At 43.5% G+C, this 17,137-nt stretch overlaps 1 long non-coding RNA gene across 1 annotated transcript; it reads left to right on the forward strand.

The window, feature by feature from the left end:
* Positions 1 to 291: 291 nt before the first annotated feature.
* On the forward strand, positions 292 to 15,976 carry LOC137327673 (uncharacterized). The gene is made up of 2 exons (XR_010964504.1): positions 292 to 405; positions 15,484 to 15,976. It is a non-coding gene; the product is annotated as an uncharacterized lncRNA (long non-coding RNA).
* The last annotated feature ends 1,161 nt before the right edge of the window (positions 15,977 to 17,137 follow it).

A 17,137-nucleotide genomic window follows, 5' to 3' on the forward strand; every position in this document is an offset into this window, starting at 1 on the left:
CCGACCTTTCAGGTGTGGACCGTACTTTTTGAAGTAGTAAAGCCGGATTTAAAAAAAAGTGGAGATGCTAGTAAGATGCAGCTGAGAAAAGTTGAGAACTGACTTTATTTTTTCACTAATACAGCTGACAGTTACGATACACTCAGACACCTCCCAAACATTCTTAGAGCAAAGTACTTTACATTCAGGTAAACTGTGCACAAAGCCACAAAACTCTGCTGCGGCTTAAAATACACAGCGCAGAATACTTCCTCATTCAATATATCTTTTCTTTCTCACTTTACAGAAAAAAGGCATCAGTGCAAGACTGGCAGCGAGACTCGGCGACTCAAACCTCTCGATCGACCTGAAGGAGGCGATAATGGAGATTATCGTCTGGGACGCAGTGATTTGCGTGGGTGATATGTAAGCTGGAGGAGATGTAACATGGTGCTGTTTTGTATCGTTATAATCGTGTACCCTGATCTGTGCCAAGGTGGTTGTAAAGCAGTGACGATGATGTGAAATATGCCATGTGCTGTCTGCATGACCGCAGCGTAGTTAGCTGTGCCTGTGTCATTTCCCTCTTGTTACCGATACGCCAAAACCCAAGGAGCAGCAAGCCTTAGCACTGTACTTACTGAGCGTCAGTGCCTTTTGAGGCACGCGTAGCTTACAGACACACTGGGGAGGGGAGGCAGAGGCATAGGGGAGTCATGCCTCACGGGAGTAGAAGGGGCAGAGGTGGAGACTGGGGAAGGGCTGGTTGCACGCTGAGTCGATGCCTCGCACCATCATGGGCACCGTGGAGTCGCTTTGTGATTCCAGTCTAATGGACGAGATGAAATACAGAATAATTTGATAGAGTCGATAGGGAGAAACTGTTTCCACTGGCAGGAGGGTCGGCAACCAGAGGACACAGATTTAAGATAATTGGTGAGAAAGCTAGGGCGGAGGTGAGGAGAAGTTTTTTTACGCAGCGAGTTGTTATACTCTGGAACGCACTGTCTGAAAGGGTGGTGGAACCAGATTCAATAATAACTTTCAAAAGGGAAGTGGATATATACTTAAAAATTTGCAGGGCTCTAGGGAAAGAGCAGGGGAGTGGGACTAATTGAGTAGCTCTTTCAAAGAACCGGCACAGGCACGATGGGCTGAATGGCCTCTTTCTGTGCTGTATTATTCTAAGATTCTATATCAGGAGCACAGATTGGCGGGCCCGTCATTTGCCTCTTTGCAAAGTGGCAACAAGGCATGGATCCCGTTCCCAATTGTCACCCAGTGACTTTCCCCTGCTGGGCAGAGCTCGTGCATTGATATCAGTTGGTGGCAGGATAAAGTTCAATTGTGATTCCCTTTATAGTTGAACTGCCCGATGATGGACACTGTCTAAGCTGGACACATGAAGAATGGCCACTTGAGCACGTTACAGCCCCCTTAAGGAAGAATCAGAAGAGTAGGCGAAAAAAATTGGAACCTAAAAAATGAAAGGGGGTAACTTGAAACAGCTGCAGCTTTCTCTTCAATGGAACTTGCTCTTCGCAGCACCGCCGTCAAGTGGAATGGCTGCCTCCTCATTATAATATTTTGTTCGTAGGACAATTTGCCAATGGGAACACATCTAACAGATGCAGTTCATCTAAGATATTAGCAGGCAAAACAAATCATTTAAAAAGAGTCACTTCTCAATAGGGTTGCCAACTCTGGTTGGACATATTCCTGGAGGTTTCATCACATGACGTCCCGCCTCCAACTGTCCCGACCAGTCAAACAGCTTTTTTCCCATCGCCAATATTTTTATAACTAATAAACAAGTGTTCAAAGAATATGAAAAAAACCCACAATTTTTAGGCCCTGATGATATTTCTCCTGGGTTACTCACAGTAGTGTCCAGGAGATTAATTTTTAATTCCTGGAGACTCTAGGACAATCTTGAAAGGTTGGCAGCCCAGCTTCTCAAATGTAACTTTATAGCAACTGGAGTTCAGTCCAGTAGCACGAGTTTCTCGATAAATTGATGGAGCCGATTCAGGCAGCTCACTTATTTTTTTTTTAAAGTGGCAGAGGTCATTAATTGAAACCGTTTTCCAGAACGGTTAATGACCATGTTTCATGTAGCAGACGTCCATTGTGACACACACTGCAGTTCCATAATGTTGCCTAATGGTTAATTACAGTGTTCTGCACGACCGGGAGACCCAGTGAGACGTAAAAAAAAAAGAAAAATTAATTCCATGACAACTAATTGCAGTTTTCGATGTGACATTGTAGCCCACTGTGACAGCTACACACACAAAGGAATTAATTCCACGGCAGTTCCTGCCAGTGTGTCACCACTAAGCATGAAACACCCATAACCCCGTGAGCACACATTGTTGCTTTATTCTCATGGGTGAACGGCACCAGCACCTGGTGCAGTAACCTACTGATTCTAAGAGCAATGGTAAACCGGCAATTTGAAGACCCTCCGAGAAAGCATGCGGCCCACCAGTGTGAGAGGCTGGTAATGCACTTTAAAAATCTTGGGAGCGAAACTGTGGAAAAGAAAATGGGGCAGAGTGTAAGACGGGCTGCCAACTCGCTATCGCCCATTTTGCACCATCTGCCAAGGCCAGTTTCACCCCTTATCTTTGGAAAATAAAGCCGTTTTTGTATGTAATCTTCCCCACTATTTTCTGTCTGCCGCTCTTAAAGGCACAGACTCGGCTGCACAGGTTTCAACTGTTCTCCAGCGGGTTGGCCAAATGGGTTGGGGTGACAGCAGAGTCACAAGGCATCTCCAGTGGGAAAAGGGCACCCGCGGAACATCCAGGCCCTAACCTCTGAGAATGGAGGATCACCTTCAGCTCTTAAAAAGTCCTGCTGGTGGAACACACTTGCGTGCAGCGGTGCTGTGCTTTGTGATGTGAGAGGGTCAAGGCTGTAAGCAGGATATTCCAAACAAATTGTGGAAGTGGCATTTGTGAATCGGTGATGCACATCTTTGCTGTGCAGCAAAGTATCAAAACAAGTGTCGTTACAAGAAGAAAGGCGAGGGGAGATCTTCAGGCCCGTCAAAACTCACCCCATCCACTGGACAGTGAAATCTCATGCACTACCCTCCCAAATGCTAGGAGTTGTTCCATGTTTTTCTTGGTGCATTGACACTCCATTTGAGGCACAAGAAAAATATACCAGAAAACCACCAAGAAAACGGGAAGAAATGTGTAAAATACAGGGGACTCACAGCAATGTTATCAGTGATTGGTGATTCTTCTTCTCCATAGGGTGATTGGTGATTCCACTTCTCCACAGGGTGATTGGTGATTCTTCTTCTCCATAGGGTGATTGGTGATTCCACTTCTCCATAGGGTGATTGGTGATTCTTCTTCTCCATAGGGTGATTGGTGTTTACACTTCTCCATCGAGTGATTGGTGATTCTTCTTCTCCATAGGGTGATTGGTGATTCTTCTTATCCATAGGGTGATTGGTGATTCTTCTTATCCAGAGGCTGATTGGTGATTCTTCTTCTCCATAGGGTGATTGGTGATTCTTCTTATCCAGAGGCGGATTGGTGATTCTTCTTCTCCATAGGGTGATTGCTGATTCTTCTTATCCATCGGGTGATTGCTGATTCTTCTTCTCCATAGGGTGATTGGTGATTCTTCTTCTCCATAGGTTGATTGCTGATTCTTCTTCTCCATAGGGTGATTGGTGATTCCACTTCTCCATAGAGTGATTGGTGATTCTTCTGATAAATAGGGTGATTGGTGATTCCACTTCTCCATAGGGTGATTGGTGATTCTTCTTCTCCATAGGGTGATTGGTGATTCCACTTCTCCACAGGGTGATTGGTGATTCTTCTTCTCCATAGGGTGATTGGTGATTCTTCTTCTCCATAGGGTGATTGGTGATTTTACTTCTCCATAGGGTGATTGGTGATTCTTCTTCTCCATAGGGTGATTGGTGATTCTTCTTCTCCATAGGGTGATTGGTGATTTTACTTCTCCATAGGGTGATTGGTGATTCTTCTTCTCCATAGGGTGATTGGTGATTCTTCTTCTCCATCAGGTGATTGGTGATTTTACGTCTCCATAGGGTGATTGGTGATTCTTCTTCTCCATAGGGTGATTGGTGATTCTTCTTCTCCATAGGGTGATTGGTGATTCCACTTCTCCATAGAGTGATTGGTGATTCTTCTTCTCCATAGGGTGATTGGTGATTCTTCTTCTCCATCGGGTGATTGGTGATTTTACGTCTCCATAGGGTGATTGGTGATTCTTCTTCTCCATAGGGTGATTGGTGATTTTACTTCTCCATAGGGTGATTGGTGATTCTTCTTCTCCATAGGGTGATTGGTGATTCTTCTTCTCCATCGGGTGATTGGTGATTTTACGTCTCCATAGGGTAATTGGTGATTCTTCTTCTCCATAGGGTGATTGGTGATTCCACTTCTCCATAGGGTGATTGGTGATTCTTCTTATCCAGAGGGTGATTGGTGATTCTTCTTCTCCATAGGGTGATTGGTGATTCTTCTTATCCAGAGGGTGATTGGTGATTCTTCTTCTCCATAGGGTGATTGGTGATTCTTCTTATCCAGAGGGTGATTGGTGATTCTTCTTCTCCATAGGGTGATTGGTGATTCTTCTTATCCAGAGGGTGATTGGTGATTCTTCTTCTCCATAGGGTGATTGGTGATTCTTCTTCTCCACAGGGTGATTGGTGATTCTTCTTCTCCATAGGGTGATTGGTGATTCTTCTTCTCCATAGGGTGATTGGTGATTTTACTTCTCCATAGGGTGATTGGTGATTCTTCTTCTCCATAGGGTGATTGGTGATTCTTCTTCTCCATAGGGTGATTGGTGATTTTACTTCTCCATAGGGTGATTGGTGATTCTTCTTCTCCATCGGGTGATTGGTGATTTTACATCTCCATAGGGTGATTGGTGATTCTTCTTCTCCATAGGGTGATTGGTGATTCTTCTTCTCCATAGGGTGATTGGTGATTCTTCTTCTCCATAGGGTGATTGGTGATTTTACTTCTCCATAGGGTGATTGGTGATTCTTCTTCTCCATAGGGTGATTGGTGATTACACTTCTCCATAGGGTGATTGGTGATTCTTCTTCTCCATAGGGTGATTGGTGATTCTTCTTCTCCATAGGGTGATTGGTGATTCTTCTTCTCCATAGGGTGATTGGTGATTGCACTTCTCCATAGGGTGATTGGTGATTCTTCTTCTCCATAGGGTGATTGGTGATTCCACTTCTCCATAGGGTGATTGGTGATTCTTCTTCTCCATAGGGTGATTGGTGATTCTTCTTCTCCATAGGGTGATTGGTGATTCCACTTCTCCATAGGGTGATTGGTGATTCCACTTCTCCATAGGGTGATTGGTGATTGCACTTCTCCATAGAGTGATTGGTGATTCCACTTATCCATAGGGTGATTGGTGATTCCACTTCTCCATCGGGTGAACAGCGATTGTACTTATCCATAGGATGATCAGTAATTGCCTAAACATAATTCACATAGGACTCTTACTACTGGCAGAGAGCGAAGATTTTCGTCGCATCAGTCTGGACTGATTTGGTACCCAGGTCCTAGGTGTGCAAGGACATTGTTTTAATCTATCTATCCCTTAATGCCATTGATTGCAGCCAAGGGCGCACTGAGTGGTGTAACGTCACAGTGGTTATGTAAAATGAAAGCTCAGAGAACACAAGGGAAAAATGGGGTTGCACTGAAGTTACCTCATAATATACAAATAACCTTGCTCTGTTAAACCTTTTCTTTTTGTCGGCTGGTACAGCTAAGCCTTTTTTGTCTTAAAATTAGGCCCTTCAAATATTAAAATGTGAACACTTAACAGGTTTGCATAAAAATTGTCCACTATTGAAATGGAGGCATTAAAACGTTTATTTTAAATGTTGACTCTGTTTACACATCAGACAAAGCAATCTAATACAAAGACAGTAAGCGAGCATTTAAAGATTTAAAGAGCCTAATTTCAAGGCATTTGCCTGACAGTTAGGACGTTTAATGTGGGCAGTAAACTGGGCTGACATCAGGAGCATGTTCAATGTGCTTGAAATTTTCTGGCAGACAGACTCAGTGCTTGATGAGGAAATGGATGGTAAGCCATGTTTTCCGCAATTAAATGAAATAACAGCAGCTAGCCATTGTATCGCATCTAAATGTAAAACTCCCTCTCAGTGGCACTATTGCTATATCAAATTACTTCCCTCTCTTGCTTTTTTTTCCTATGGATTAGTTTTTATTCAGCAGTTTGAAAGTGCTCAGTGTTCTTTTTAAGGATTTATAATGTTTGGCAAAATGCGCGTGTGTGTGTATGTGTCAGATGGGAGTAAAGAGACTTTTACAGTTCTGTGTTGTTATTCCAAGGAAAGATTAAATGCCAGTTCAGAAATAAATATACACAAATTAAATAGCTATGTTCCATTGTAAACAATTGCTGACCTGGTGCTAATTCAGGATCCATTCAAATGTCAGCATAAATTCACATGACAAACTAAATGAATTCTTAAGGCTTGCTTGGTCAACTTCTGGTCACAGTGGACCGAGAAGGCTCGAATCAGTTGCCTCCTGCAACGAGCGGAGTGGATTAATTTATACAATTATTCCAATTATATATTTTTTTATAACCTTTCATTCAATTGGAACCTATGTTAGCAGCATTAAGGGGATCACTGCACAATTGCTAATACTAAGCCACTTTTGTTTTGAGAGGCAAAGTTATTCCAAAGTATGTTTTCACTTCAGAAGACAGAGTGTACGGGTGACACAGTGGTACAGTATGTAAGAAAAAAAGAAATAACTTGCATTTATATAGCGCCTTTCACAACCTCGAGATAATCCACGAGCGCTGCATGGCCAATGAATTACCTTGAAGTATAATCACTATTGTTATGTAGGCAACTGCGACAGCCAATTTGTGCACAGTTCTCATAAGCAGCAATTAGATAAATTACCACTTGATCTATTGTTTGGTGGTGTTGGAGGGGTAAATATTGGCCAAGACACCCAGAACACTCGCTGCTGTTTGTTGAATAATACCATGGGATCTTTTAGGCCCAGCTGAACAGGTGGACAGGGCCTCGGTTTGGCATCTCATCCGTACATCGATGCTTCAATGCTGAACATATTCATCCCCATGATTCCCTACCCAGCAACTTCCTGCTCTCTGTCTTCGCATCAGGTGGAAGCACTTAGTGAAGGTTGGGGGAAAATATTGGAGTGGGGGCCAGTCATCACCTCAGGCTGCATCTTCGCACCTCCTAGCGACTGGTTTCAGATTGTGCTAGAGGAATAATGTGCAGGCAGTTAAACGATTAATTATTTTACACAGAGAGGGACAAATGTTTGGAATTAAATATCTGGTGAGGTAGTGGAGGCGGATTGTGGTGGTAAATTTAAGAAGGCGCTAGATGGATATTTGAGGAGAGAAATGATTGAGGGGTATGAGAGATAGAGTGATAGGTAACATTGGACATCTAGACTTTGGGACTAACCTGATGGAACAGAGTAGTCTTCTGTGGTCCTGTGCCCTATATTTCTACATAAGCTTTTATAGCAAGATGCAGGATGTGAGGAGAAATGAAAATTGGCTGGAGGAGTGAAGCTAACTTATCTTTAGGTTCTGTGTATTTACAGATACTGAAGACTTTCAGCAGTCATTCCATTCGTTCAGCGTGGGCTTGGGAAAAAGTAACAGTGTCGAAGAGGGAAACAGTAATGCCAATGGGGAGGAATATTAGTGAAGGCAGCTTGGCATAGTGGGAGCAATATGTAGAAAGTAGAGGCAACCTGAGAGAAGGATGTGTTGATGCTGCATTGTGGTAAGACTGAATATGAAGGAATGTCAGTTGTTGCTATTTCTACTACAGTATACACAGGGCACAGGATTCCCTGTAATCAAATGCATATTATTTCTCTTAAACTTGCAGCGTTGCTATCGCAAACACTATTAACACTGCAAACACTATTAACACTCTGCTGTGAATGTCACATTACACCATCGTTAACTTGTGGCTGATCTCACAATTTGTAAGATACTATAAAAGGTTGCTTCTCCAGAATTTCAGGCACTGGTAAAAGATTTTGTCTTTTTTTCGCGTCTGTATGGAAACATAAACGGATGGGCGGAGGGAGGAGAAGGCTATTATTTCATGAAGTCTTTCACAAAATATAATAAACAGCAAGGACAAAACTTGAATGGTTTATGAATGTTTGTTTAAATATGGCATTAAATATTTTTTTATCCACTCCCAACTATCCATTATTTTTTCTCTTTTATAGGCTGCATAAAACATTTAAAGAATGGTAATGATGGTTAAAAGTACTGCCAAAATGTCCTTGATTGAAGACCCTGAGAAACTATTCTCATGTCAGTTTGGCACAGTTTCTAACACTCCTGCCTGAGTTTGAAATTTGTGGGCTGAAACTCCAATATGAACTTGAGCACATGATCTGGGCTGACATTTCAGCGCAGTACTGAGGGAGGGCTGCATTGTTGGAGGTGCCATCTTTCAGATGAGATGTTACACCTAGGCCCTGTCTGCCTGTTTTGGTGGAAATAAAATATCCCAGGGCATTATTTGAAGAAGAGCAGGAAGTTCTCCTGATGTCCTGGTCAACATTCATTCCTCAACCAACACCACCAACAGATTGACTGGCACTGAACTAATTTGCTATTTCTGGGACCAATTGCAAATTGGCTGCTATGTTTGCCCATGTAACAAGGACTTCAAAGGTAATTTATTGGTAATGACGTGCTAGGCGACGTCCATGGTACAGTGCTTTATAAATGCAAGTTCTTTCTTTTATGAATGTTCACCTGCTCCAGATGGTGCTTTTCAGTACAGATCATTGGGGGTCATTTTCACCTTCACATCCTGGACGATAAGCTGGGGGAGTGGATTGTCCGCCTGTTGTGGAATCCGCAACTTTAGTTACCTCCTCAAAAAATTCATCTAGGTTCGTTAGACATGACTCACCCATTACAAATCCATGCTGGCTCTCTCTGATCGGTTCATCTTTGTCCAAGTGCTCGGTCACTCTGTCCCTAATAACAGATTTGAGTAACTTCCCCACAACAGACGTTAGATTAATAGGCCTATAATTTCCTAGTTTATCTCTCTTGTCCTTCTTAAATAATGGAGTGACATTGGCATTTTTCCAATCAAAGGGGATAATTCCTGAATCGAGAGAGTTTTGGAAGATCATGACTGGAGCATCTACAAATTCCTCACTTACTTCTTTTAATACCCTGGGGTGGAAACCATCAGGTCCTGGAGATTTATCTATCTTTAGTCCCATTATTTTCTCCATTATCATCTTTTTTACTTATATTAAATCTGGTAAGTTCCTCCCCTTGATTTAGTTTTAGTTTTCCTCGTATCCCTGGTACTTCATCCTCTTCCTCTATTGTGAAGACCGATGCAAAGTAAGTATTTAGCAAGTCTGCCATTTCCTGATTTTCCATTACAATATCGCCTGTGCCTGTCTTTAAGGGGCCCACATTCCCCTTAGTCACCCGCTTTCTCTTAATACACTTGTAAAACCCTTTAAATGTTGTCCGAGATATCCCTCGCAAGTTTTTTCTCGTATTCCCTTTTTGCAGCTCTACTTCCTTTGCATCCCTTTGCTGTTCTTTATATCTCTCCCTGTCCGTGGGATCTCCACTGTTCTTTACATTTGTATAAGTCCTTTCCTTTAGTTTTATACTATTTCTCACTTCTTTTGTTGACCAGGGTTGTTTAATTACACCAGTAGAACTCTTGCCCTTATGGGGTATGTGCAGGTCTTATATTGAACCAAATACCACTTTGAACACTGTTCATCTCTATTTTTACCCGTTGACAGTTCTGACCAGTCTACTATGGTCAATTTCTGCCTCATCCCTTCAAAGTCAGCCGTACTAAATTTAGAACCTTGGTTCGTGACTCAACCTTCTCCCTCTCAAACCTAATATCGAGTTCAGTCATGTCAGGGTCACTGTTAGCTAGGTGTTCCCTTACCATTATGTTGTTAACTAATTCTGGCTCATTACTCATCACTATCATCAGCTCGGATTGAAGCAATTATAGGTAAGAAAGAGTTTGCATTTATATAGCGTCTTTCACTGCCTCAGGATGCCCCAAAGTGCTTCACAGCCAATGAAGTACTCGTGAATTGTAGTCACTCTTGTAATGTAGGAAAGCGCAGCAGCCAATGTGCACACAGCAAGGTCCCACAAACAGCAATGAGGTAAATGACCAGATGATCTGTTTATGATAATGTTGGTTGAAAATTCTTTTCTCACTAAGAAAGATTCTGCAAGCTGCCTTTCAACAGATTCAGTCAGGGAAATCTTTTGCTTCCCACCCTTCGGTCAAGAGATTCAGTATGGCCATTCCCAGATATGTTGTTATAATGAAGGTGGATCAGGAGCAGCAGGAAGAGGAAATGACAGAAGCACGCAAGATCAGGCTACACCAAAGGAGAAGACCACCAACTAGAAGGTATCTTCCAACAGAATCTGAAGACCACAATGCTTCTTGTTCATGTCTTGTAGAAGTTTGCTTAAGGAGGGAATGATTCATTAAGCGCATAGAAGTGACCATAAAAACATCCTCTCAAACATTGTTTGGTTTCTAACAAAGAACAGACATACCTTGGATTTCATATCAAAGTTGGGATATCATGTGTGTGTGAAAATATATATATATATATATATATATATAATCTGGATTTTTACAGTGAATGCTCTTTTTTACCACTGTGTCTGCCCGTGGTTCCTCTCTGTGCTGTTCTTAAACCTATCCTGAGGCTGCATCGAGGTGATACCCGAAGGCCAGGTGCTGTTCTTTGTTAGAAACCAAACAATGTTTGAGAGGACTTTTTTATGGTCACTTCTATGTCCTTAAGCAAACCTCTACAAGACATGAAGAAGGAAGCAGTGGTGATTACTGCACTGTAGTATTCTGAGCTTCTTGGGACTGAGGCAGCTGTCTTCTCAGGGCTTCTGAGCCCTGGAAAGACTCTTCAGCAGGTTGCTTCGTCAGTACATGTGGGTGGGCAGCCTGGTCCTGTATCCCAACACCAACATGAGCACGTATCTGAGAGGACTGGCTGGAAAAGTAACTTGAACTGTCATCAGGAGAGAAGATGGTATCGTGAAGATGGATTCTAGCCACGCCTCATGTACTGGGCCCTGGACCTGACTACCCACTGGTCAGCGGGTGGGCAGACCTGATGGTATCAGTTAGATCCTGCAGACCCTCAGAGATTGTGCCCTGAATCCCTTGGAAGCTGGGTGCCATCGTCCCCCAAGACCTGCAGAACAATCGTTAAAGCATCCGCAAGGACGCATGACTGGTCTGGAGGTATCTCTGTCAGATACTCCTGGTGCCACTACTCGCTCCAAATAGTGCTGCATTGTGTCAAATCCTTCTCGCATACTGAGGATGATATAGGACTCTGCTGCGACACCTGACATCCGTCACAGGTCCTCTGAGAAGGTCCTTGGTGCCTCCTTGTGAGTGTGAAACTCATCTAGCGTCCTTTTTATAGCAGGACCCCAGAGAACTGAGTCTGCAGGTCCTGGAGCCAGGGGCCGACTTCTGCGGAGTTCGCCCTCCCCACTGTCAGATCTCATTTGCACCTCTGTGTCCTCTGGGCCCTCTTGTGTATTGTATTGGGAGAGAAAGGGTGAATGATAGCGCAGGTTGGGCAGAGATGGAAGCCCACTTGCTGCTTTCTTCCCTCTCCTCAGTGGCATCTTGCTTTGGGTTATCTAGCGGAAAAGGAAATGTGAAGATGTTAAAATGTTAGGCAGCTGTAGTGGCAGTTCCTGTGCAGCGTTTTGAAAATGCCCGACCATGGTTCTTGCTAGTGTGTTTGTGCTCCCAAACCATCATACAGGCAGAATGCAGATGGTCCAGATAAGCCTGTAGCTGCCTCTGGCCGTCCTACACCTCCATTTCTAACAAGTTCTGCTCCATGGCTCCACGGGATCTCCAGGGCTTCTTCCTCATGAGATGTCAGAAGTCTTTTGTTCTGGGGAGCCACCATCCACGGCCTGAAATTCCCAAACAAGTCAGTCCCTCCTGCTCTGTATCTCTGTAAGGAGGATATTCAGGCCAGACTCCCTGAAGTTTGTCGCTGTTTTTTTTCGATATGGCTGCCATCTTTGCCAGGTTGCCTGCTTCCTCCAGTGCTACCATTAAGCAGCATGTTTTACATCCGCCCCACCCATCTCCATGTTCCGCTCGTCCCTTTTGCCAGCCGTTCAGGGCCACTTTGGGCCTGACTCCAGCCCCTTCATTAATTTACGACCTCCCCCATCCCAGTGTGTCTGAGGTATAAAAGGCTGGCCTTACACAGCCTGCATGTCTCTCCACATTCTAGTTACCCGACCCTGCCATTTAGGATTAGGACTGGGACGTTACGACGGGTGGAAGTACCGCCTGGCCTCACTGCCGCAGCTCCGGCGGAATTTTCGGGGCCTTAGGCCTTTAAAGTATTACGGCAAGAAGGAGCAGCCAATAAGTACTTTGAAATGAATTGGCTTTATTGGGCAGGAAGAGGTGCGTTCAAATTGAAGGGACAACTCGGAGAAGGTGCCATTGTAGTGCAACGTGCTGGTGATCAATGGAGTGCGGCTGTTGAGTTCACACCCCAGAGAACTGAGTCTGCAGGTCCTGGAGTCAGGGGCCGACTTCTGCGGAGTTCACTCTCCCCACTGTCAGATCTCATTCGCACCTCTGTGTCCTCTGGCCCCCTTGTGTATTGTATCTCACTAGGCGAAAAACCCTCATCAGAACTATCCACATCCCCCGGGTGGATTTCTCTGGACTGAAGAGTGGGAGAGAAAGGATTGAATGATGGCGCGGGTTGGGCAGGGATGGAAGCCCACTTGCCGCTTTCTTCCCCCTCCTCAGTGGCACCTCGCTTTGTGTTATCTAGCGGAAAAGGGAAAAACGCCCTCGCCCTGCCGAGCTCCCAACCTCGGCCGCAATCCCGACTCTCCCCGCTGTGGCGAAACTTGCTGTGTCCCCACTCGCACCTGACGCAGAGCACGGGCCAGGGAGAGACATGGGAGCAGGCCGCCCACCTTGTTAGCCACAGTTGATGTGTTGTCCAGGGAGACCAGGGGGAAAAAATGGGGAGAGAAAATAACTTTAATAACTTGTAAAAGAGCAGTTCATACCCTTACAAAAAAAATAAAGCCGCTGACTAAATGAGAGTTTAGAAGGAACTTCTCGTGGAGAATTGTTTATTTAGGTAATAAAACTGGCACCTTGGAGAATGAACACTGGGTCTACAGAGTCTTTCTAAAAGGAACTGGATGTGTTTTTGTTAGATGATTTAAAACTCAAACCCAAGGCAGGCTGGTAATAGAAAAGGTTATGGTCTGGGATGAGGGAACAGGAGAATAACAGTGGATTTACACCACAGATGCGTCAGTTAAAATGGGCTCAAATGAAGACTGAAAATGCTGGCAATACTCAGCAGGTCAGTAAGCATCTGAAAGGAGAAAAGATAGTTTAAAGTTTCAGGTGTAGAATGTTCAACCGAGCTGGATAGTGGGAGAGAAGCGAGTCCCTTTACAGGACTGAATGAAATGATAGGGTTGGGGGTGGGGTGGGGTGGGAGGACGTGCAGGAGAACAAGTGAAAGTCAACAAGACTGCTGTTACGGAGAGGAGTTAATGGGTTTAGTGGGTTTGTATATTTTTGTGCTCATTAATGCAGAGTTGTTAGTGCTGGCTAGTGGAACACGTTTTCACTATTAACATTAGGCACTCTCAGCTCAGATATAAATCTCTCAGTACACTACTGGAACAAATGATTTTGGTCCTCTTATCCCAGACCAGTGATTCTTATGGTCTCGGTCTCTTTCTCTCGGAGATTGCCAGTTTAGTGCTATTTGATGGGCAGTTTCCTGTTGTGGACCTAGACCCATAATGAACCGCGTTGGGACTACCCAAAGTCACTTCACCTTTGCATTGCAGCCAGGGGGAGTGAGGAGGCCTTTGTCCTATCAGTCTCCGCTGGACTCAAGCCTGAGTTGGAAGTTAATGCACCACTCAGCCCCTGACACAACCAACAGTAATCCTTTTAGAGCATAGAAGATGAGCCAGAGACAGAAGCAAGGATGCAAAAGCACTCATTGTGACCGCATATTAATCTGGATCAGTTCTTCATATTAATCACAATCTCTTGGCAGCCATTTTGAAGTATCTTTTCTTTCTCGCTATTTTATCTTTTTGTTTGATTTACTGTTCCATCTTATTTTGTGTGATTAATATCTCTACAACATTTGTGATTTAATGCTTAGAACCTCCCCTAACATCAGTGTATTTCTTTACTTACAGTAATTATTTTATACGTTTATATCTTCTCGAGGGCAATTAGGGATGGGCAATAAATGCCAGCCTCGCTAGCAAAGCCCACATCCCATGAACGAATACAAAAAAAATACGGGTTCAAATCCTACTCCAGGCCATGAGGCCTTTACTTGGCCTGACATTTTAGTGCAGTACCAAGGGAGTGCGGCATTATTTCAGATTGTCTGTTCAGAGGGATGTAATAGGTCCCATGGCACTTTTCATAGATGAGCAGGGAGTTATCCCGGTGTCCTGGTCAACATCCCTCCCTCAACCAACATCACCAAAAACAGATAAACCAGTCATTTACCTCCTTGGTATTTGACCTTGCTGTGTGCACATTGGCTACTGCATTTGCCTACACAACATCAGGAATCTCACTTCAAAAAGCAATTACCTATATGTGAAGCACTTTGGGATATCTTGAGAACATTAGAAAGCACTAAATAAATGCAAGTGTTTACTTTCTAATTTTAAAATATCTCTTTTACTGATCCAGTCTTCCAGTATTATTACTAGGTCTGACGTTTTGAAATTAGGGCCTAAACAGGTATGCTACCCTATCATGCACTTGGACTGCAATCACAGTAACCCATATTTTATTTGGTTTATAAGATGGCTGAAAATGGACCCTGCTACTTGGAAATGTTATGGCTGAGCATTTCAGTGACAATTTTTGTTTCCAAAAAAACTGAGTTAGGCCAGAATCTAAAGTACGGAACCCTTTTATGTTAAAAAAAAAACACGTGAATACCAGAATCAGTACAAAAATGTTATATTTTACATGACCTTCGCTAAAGTACATTTTGAAGACAAATCTATGTGTACATATTAAAGTTATTGGCAACCAATTCAGATGCAGTCATAGACAGATGGACATAGCTCAGCAGTGAGTCCTTTCAGGCCTCATCAAAAAAGTACAACAATATAGTCAAAACAGTCAAGAACACACAGATTGTCTTCTGAGAAGTTCGCTGCATTTTCTTTTACTAGCACATAAGGCAACCACAGTCTAGCCAAGATCCCAGTTGTAACATTTCCAGAATGAAAAAAAAATCATAGAAATCAGATGGAAATTGTGTGGAAACATCTACAAACACTGAGTTAATAGAAAACTGTGCTTTCTCTCTTCAGCAATTTGCCTAGGCCTAAAGGTCATTATGATCCTGACATGCCCATATTCTGACACAATCGTACCCTTCATCATTCCTATGGGACATACAAGGGTTTCCTTACGGTAAAATCTAGTCCAAGAAGGTAAAGCAGCAACAGAGGAACAGCTTAGAAACTGGCTGGAAAGTGCCCAAAGCCACAATGGAAATCAGCACACACGGAGGCAAACAAACTGTTTAACAAAGGTGTTCAGATTGCGGTCATTGAGTCATTTAAGAACAGGCAGGCGAATAAACCGAGGAATACCAAACGCATTGTCTGCAATCAGTCATGCTAAAGAAATTAGCTTCAACTGTGCAATCTCAGTGAAATGTATTCTGAAACCCCAAACATTGATGTCAAAATATGAATTTCCTAAATGTAGAACTGGGAAAGCATAAATGTTTCCACATGCGTACTTTGGCAAGAGGAGGGTCTTTCATGGCCCGAGGAAAATAAAAACCTTTTACATGTAGTCATTTAGATGAATGTAATCCTTGACTGTGGCAAAGCATCTACAGGTAAATTAAGGGAAATTGAAGCTGAAATTTTTCCCTTCAACAACTTATATCACAAACAAATGCATTTAGATTTTCCCAGAAATCTTTGACATCTCTCAGAATAATTACTTCTTGAAATACCAGCAAAGTAATGGACTCTTCCATTACATCATTTAATTGGCTGGAGTGGAAAGTATATTCACTTATATCAATGCCTTTAAACATGTCTGAATCTCTCGCCTTTAACACTCAAAGTGCTGGCGAATTCAGGTGAACTCCTGCATCCCAGGACAGACCCATTTGGTCCATGGAACATAGGAACAGGAGTAGGCTATTCAGCCAATTCAGTTAGATCATGGCTGATCTGTAGCTTAAGTCCATCTATCTGCCTTGGTTCTGTAACCCTTAACACCCTTCCCTAACAAAAATCCATCAATCTCAGTTTTGAAACTTCCAATTGACCTCCAGCCTCATCAGTTTTTTGGGGGAGAGAGTTCCAGATTTCAGGTGAATGCAGTAGTGGTAGAAGGTAGGTTTTAATGAGGTGAGGATAGATGTGGCAAAGGAAAGGAGTATAGAAAGGCAGTTCCAGGGTGCTGATGAGCGAGGACACTTCCACCTCTAATGGACAGGAGGGTTCCCTCCCAGTCGGGGAACACTTCAGCAGTCAGGGACATTCAGCCACCGACCTTCGGGTAAGCGCACTCCAAGGCGGCCTTCGAGACACACGACAACGCAAAATCGTCGAGCAGAAATTGATAGCCAAGTTCCGCACCCATGAGGACGGCCTCAACCGGGATCTTGGATTCATGTCACGCTACACGTAACCCCACCAGCGAACAAAAGCTATCTGTTTTTAATATAACGGGTCATTTGCTGGCTTTCTCTGCCTTCCGGATGTTTCTGCCTCTCTCTCTCTGTTTTTTTTTCTGTTTGTTTTTTTTTGTTGACTGTATATTCGGGGGCTCTGTAGGTAACACCTCTCTGTCTGAACACGGTGATTGCCTTGGCAATGGGCTGTTGCAAAGACTATCTGTAATCACCATGTATTGTTCTGTGATTTATAAATGCGTAGGCTTCGAGGAGTTCCTGACATTTACCTGAGGAAGGAGGAAGCCTCCGAAAACTTGTAAATT

Source organism: Heptranchias perlo, chromosome 12 (assembly GCF_035084215.1).
Source record: "Heptranchias perlo isolate sHepPer1 chromosome 12, sHepPer1.hap1, whole genome shotgun sequence".
Lineage (NCBI taxonomy): Eukaryota > Metazoa > Chordata > Chondrichthyes > Hexanchiformes > Hexanchidae > Heptranchias > Heptranchias perlo.